This window comes from Choristoneura fumiferana, chromosome 5, assembly GCF_025370935.1.
Source record: "Choristoneura fumiferana chromosome 5, NRCan_CFum_1, whole genome shotgun sequence".
NCBI classification, from domain to species: Eukaryota; Metazoa; Arthropoda; class Insecta; order Lepidoptera; family Tortricidae; genus Choristoneura; species Choristoneura fumiferana.
Genome location: NC_133476.1, coordinates 14,004,714 through 14,011,118, shown reverse-complemented (window position 1 = coordinate 14,011,118; position 6,405 = coordinate 14,004,714).

Below are 6,405 nucleotides of genomic sequence, written 5' to 3'. Positions count from 1 at the left end.
AAATTTTCTTATTCTGACTTCGTCCCCGGCATTTCTTTTCTGGTTTTTATCAATGTCTTCTAGTTATAGTAGGTAAGTATACTCAAAATAAAAATTTCATCTTTCCCTACCTGACGTTGGTAAATAGTAGATTTTGCAACAGAGCATAAAAAGAGCCATTTAACACGAGTCCTTCTTATAGCTGTGGATACACGTCGAGGGGAAAAATGGGTTTAATGCTCGAATTTTACACTGATTATCACTTCGATTGAGAGGAAATTAAATAGCAACAGTAGACACAATTGTTCACTTACCATTTAGTTTTCATGCATTGCTATATCTATATCTATATACTAATATTATAAAGAGGAAAGATTTGTTTGTTTGTTTGTTTGCATTGAGTAGGTTAAAAACCGATTAAAAAAAACTTTCACTGTTGGGAAGCTACACTATCTCTGAGTGACATAGGGTATATTATATATTGAAAAAATTAGGAATCCGTACTAAAACTTCAATAATGTAACCCAAAGTGTAAAAAAATAGTCATAAAATGTCTTTCATCGCATGCCTGCGGAAACTATTAAAGATAGAACAAAAAATGATTTACAATATTAAAGAATTATCAACACACACAAACATCACGCCTGTATTCCCAAATGGGGAAGGCAAAGCACACGAAACGTTACCGCTTCGGAGCCACTGAAGAATATATCAATATCTACAAAAAACTTTTCAATACCATATGTCCAACTCTTGTAGTTATGTTACTATAACTACTTTCTTACATTTTAAAAGTTGATAGAAATGCCGACTAAAATCAAACCGTTTTATTTGTACCTACTTTTAATTTGTGTTAATCCTTATCTAAATAAAACATTTTATATTCAAGACTGCTTCTATACCTGTAGATTACTTTTTAAATTATTCAAATCGAACGTTCCATTCTAAAGATATTACGAATTTAAAATATCAATGTAACTAAAAAATACATTTACGACGACGCACCCGGCTTCGCACGGGGCGGGTATAATTTTTGGGACATGGAGCTGAAAAATGTGTGTAAAGTGCCTTTGATTAGACCTTTTTAGGGTTCCGTAATCAAAAGGGTGAAAACGGGACCCTATTACTAAGACTCGTATCGTATGGCTATAACAACAACAATAACAATAAATACTAAAAACAGAATAAAATGAATATTTAAGTGGGGTTCTCTACAGCAAATGTGATTTTTTTGCCGATTTTTGCTCGATATTAATAACCGCAACAGGTAGATGCTTGAAATATTCACAGAATATTTAGTTGTAAATATTTCAGGGGACCTCCCATAGAACAAACGTGATTTTATGGGGTTTTTTGCTAAATGTTGTATAGATAACAGTAAAGAACCCTTCGTGCGCGAGTCCGACTCGCTCTTGGCCAGTTTTTTTTTTAATTTTGCTCGTGCAAACTACAGGCTGCCGGCACGGAGAACTTTTTACCCGACTGTCCAAAGGAGGGTTATTTTGAATATTGTACCCACCCATGCGGAGCCGGGGCGGGGCGCTAATATAATTATATTATTTTGGATTTCAACTAAAATAATTTCTTTGCACACCAGCGACCTTATGAGTTATGATAGCTACGTTAATGCAAGATTTGCGTATTCATGCAGTTCCTGCACCTTCACACTGTTAAAAATTGGTCAAATGCGAGTCGGACTCTACATGAAGGGTTCCGTAAATAGTTCAGTAAAAGTTTTTCTTTAAATTCTTCTAATATAAGTTTTTTTTTTGAAGCCGTGGTGGCCTAGTGGTTTGACCTATCCCTCACAAGCAGAGGGCCGTGGGTTCAAACCCCGGCTCGCAAGCATTTCTAATAAAAACAATTTGAATTTTCATCCTCATTGGTTGAGGCTGTTTGCTTCTGAAACCAATGCCCGTGAGTCACCCCCACTTTACGTCTATGGGAGGTACTCTAAAAAACATATTTTTAGATTTTTTTATTGTACCATTTTGTCGGCATAGTTTACATATATATTCGTGCAAACTTACAGCTTTCTAGAATTGATAGTCCCTGAGCAAAGCCGCGGACAGACAGACAGACAAACAGATAGACAGACAGACATGGCGATACTATAAAGAACTATAAGGATTCCGTTTTTGACATTTTAAGAAATGGCTGTCAGCGCGGTTTATTTGCGGGAAATGCGGCAGACTTCGTATGTTGTGTAATCCATCCATACTAATATTATAAATGCGAAAGTACGTTTGTATGTTCGTCCGTCTTTCACGCCGTAACGGAGCGACGGGTCGACGTGATTTTTGGCATAGAGATAGTTTATGGGCCCGAGAGTGACAGAGGCTACTTTTTATCCCGGAAATAGCACAGTTCCTGAGGGAACAGCGCGCGATAACCGAATACCACGCGGGCGGAGCCGCGGGCAAGAGCTAGTTAAATAATAAGAAGCTCGACTAGTGTGAATAAATATTAAACTGTATTATAAAACCTTGTAAGTAGTGTTAAATACTTAATATGATTTTTTTAGTGTAAAAAAACAATAGGTAAACATAGTGATTAGTACGGTGCGGATTTGGCGAGCGCTTTATCAAAGATGGCTTCATTGAGGTTTGTGGTTCATAAGCTGCTTCATTAATTTTGCACAAAAACGAATAAACCACACGATCAGACATTCACTATATCATATCATCGAAGCTTTGATAAAACACTAGCTTTTGCCCGCGACTTCGTCCACGTGGAATAGTAACTTTGGGAAGTATTTAATTTATTTAGGATACCTATTCTGCCTGCCAATAATAACTCATAGAAATTTCTACGGTTTACTGAAAATAACCTATTTTAATACAATGCTATAAAATTAAACTATTTTTATATGTTCTTCCATCCATCCATCCATCTATCTATCGATCCATGTTCTTTGGTATAACATAAATATTTTGCGCTAATGGAGCCCTTAGATGATCATTTTGCTGTCCGTCCGTCCATCTGTCTATCAAAACCCTTTATCTCGTAAACGCGCGGAGTATCGGTATCGAGTTGAAGTTAAAACCCTAAACTCAGGTCAATAGTCCCGAAAGCTGTGAAAAATCAAACTTCAAGGCAATTAAAAGCTGCAGTCATCAAAAAGGTGTTTCCATACAAATCGCCTTAACAGAAAAAGTTATAGGGCACTTCCGGCTGTCCTGGAAACATGCAATTTTGCATAAATACCTTTTATATAGCACAATAAATAAGAAAAATCTGAAAAATCATAATTTTTCATGTCACTACTATTTTAACCTCTGTTTGACAAATAAATTATTTGTAGTGTATGGTAACATCCCCTCGCAGGTAAAATTTTCAAAAACGCTTGAACAAATATCTATTTATTTCTTATAAGTGCCCAAATGACAAGTTTCATATAAAACCATCGATTTATCTTCAACAATGACGATCTTCCATATAAAGTTTCATCCCCTATTTACAGACAGATAGACAGACAGACAGACAGCGAAGTCTCAGTAATAGGATCCCGTTGGCACCCTTTGGGTACGGAACCCTAAAAAGAACACACACAAATCACACAAACCCATCTACCACCACCACCACACTACACTGACACGCTTCGAACTCAACCAGAGCTCATCTTCAGAGCAACACAACCGCATACCATGCTACCAGATATACTACGGTCATCAAATCGCGGGTGAGCAAACAAATTCTTTTAGTTCATTATATCAATAAAGTAATAGTAGATTGTACAACAAGAGCATAAAACGAGCCATTTTACCCGAGGCGTTCATATAACTACCCGAGCCGGTACGGCGAGGGTGACGTCGAGGAGAAAATGGGTTTAATGCTCGAGTTTTACACTCTGCTTTTCACTTGAGAGGAAATTAAATAGCAACAGGGGAAACAATTTCTTCACCTAGTATGTAACTTTTATTTTTCATTCATTTCTATATCCTCCTAACGCCCAGAGTCCTTTATAAAGGACTTGTTGTAATTTTAAATCAAACTATCATAAATGACATAAAGTTTGATGTGCATAAATCGAAAATTTGACTTGGGCGTTAGGAGGATAATAATATGATTTATTTGATTGCTTTTTACTTTGCCATAAAATAAAAAATATTAAAAAAAGTTTATAGAAACTTTTTGTTGGTGCCTGTTAACACCTGATTACTTAGGTACCTTGGTCATTCATGAAAATATTATTTTATGCACTAGAGCCTAAAAAGTTATTTTATGTCGCCTATATCAAGCATAAATACCAACTTTACGAGCATGAGAAGTGAAAAAGAATTTCTTTGCCCCGCAAAGTAACGCAAAGTATTGGGATGCACCAAAAAAATACCTAATAGTTGTTTTATATTTGGAAAGAATAGGATATTTTAAGATACCATTTTCATCGATTTTTAATTTGGATGAGTACCTATTTTTTTTTACGAAATACGCTGGATGACGTCACAGTAAGACAGCCACGTTCCATTGAAAAATTCAGGTCGTACATAACATAATCTGTGGCATTACTGATTAAAGTTCTATCTTTGTCACTCTTTTTTTTTCCAAAATGTCAATTTGCTTCAGAGTGTAGACCTGCTTTATAACTGCCTTTGTGACGGGACACTGCACGGGTCAAATGAAAGTCATAACTTAAAATTTGTTTATTTAATTTAGTTTATTATATTTTTCGAGTCTGATTTCTGAAAACGCTTCACAAAGCCTATTTCTCCAAATGGTTTTCGATTTATTTCACGTTGTCAAAAATTGGGCCATCCCAATTCAATATATTATTTTTTGTTTTATTGATTTACTAGCTGTTCCCACGGCTTCGCCCCCGCTGTACGCCCATGTTTTTCTAAGTTTTCTTCGATAAAAACCTTCTCCTGACAATAACGAACACAACAAAATAAGAATAAGCGAAATCGGTCCCGCCGTTCCCGAGTTTTGCGCTTCGCAACACATTTTACGATTCATTTTTATTTATGTAATAGATTTTGATTGATTTGATTGATTTTTAGTTTAATATAAAATAAAAATTATAAAAAAAATATATAGAAACTTTTTTGATTGTGCCTCTTGACACCTGATTGCCTTTGTCTTAGACAAAGATTTAACTTTATTCACTAGAGCATAAAAAGTCAATTTATGTCGCCTAGCTAGACCCAGCATAAATACGAAATTTACGAGCATGAGAAGTGAAAAAATATTTTAAGCTCAGTTATAACTTTTCTAACTTGACTATATTTTAGGACAATTAAATGGTCGTTAGGAATTTTCGCAAGTTTGGTCAGCCAGTCCTCCCTGAGGGCGTATAAGGCGCTTACGCAAGTCCTATCGATTGGCCGCGCCTGCGTAACGCTCACCGCTCTAAACGTGTCATTCACCCCGACCATTCACGGAAAATACGTAGTTTTGTAAACTGAACGTACCAACACCAACAGCTGCCTTCTGACATAATGAACTATACAAGTGATTCAAACTTCGCCGCACACGTGGCTAGCTTTGAAATACTAGCGCTCTTCCATACAGGGTATCGTATTGTATTTACTATGACGTTATCACAACACACTTAAACATAATTAGCAACAAAAAACATAAAACTGTTCTATCTGTAACACTACAAAACAAATCTAAATCTTGGCTTGATTTTACTTGGGTAATTTTAGGTAAGTAGGTACATGTCACCAGCATTAATATCTGCCACAGCGGAGCGAGCAAAAATATCTGACACGTCCTTCCGGCCCCAGAAATAATGTCGTATCAGATATTTATGCACGATAGTTGTGTCAGATATTGGTGCTGGTGACTGTACTAAAAAATAAAAGTAAATCTCAGTTATTTTATAGAATATTTTATCGGTTTTATTACCAATTATCCTGCATAATAGTACAAAAAACGTCGTTAAGTTAAAATGCCTAAAAACACTTTAAGCTTACATTATACTTTTAAACTCAAGACAACCTAAGGGTATTATGTAACATAAAAATTCAAAAATACTTTTACATTCCGTTTAAGTGCTCATAATAAACCCATTTAAAGGCTGTTCATGAGTTCCGAATATCTGAAACAAAATCTAACAAGTCGTGTACTTAGTTAACGACTGCATTAACTTAAGCGTTCCTAACATAAGAAGTAAATTTGGAACCGAACTTACTTTACTTAATAAATGGTAACGAGGAAGATTTTTTAAAAAAAATAATTTAATGTAAAAAAGTAATACGAGTGAGTTAAAAAAGTAGGACCATGTTAACCGGTAGTTATAGGTGTACAAGGACTGACTGGAATAACAAAAAATGGAACCAACTTCAAAAACCTTGAAAATAATTTTCTACTAGTTTGAAATCACTGCCTCAGCACGAGCCAGCAGGAGTGGAACTATAGTCATCTACCTCACCTACATACTATATATTGGGCTTCAATCACTCCTGCTGGCTCGTGCTGAGG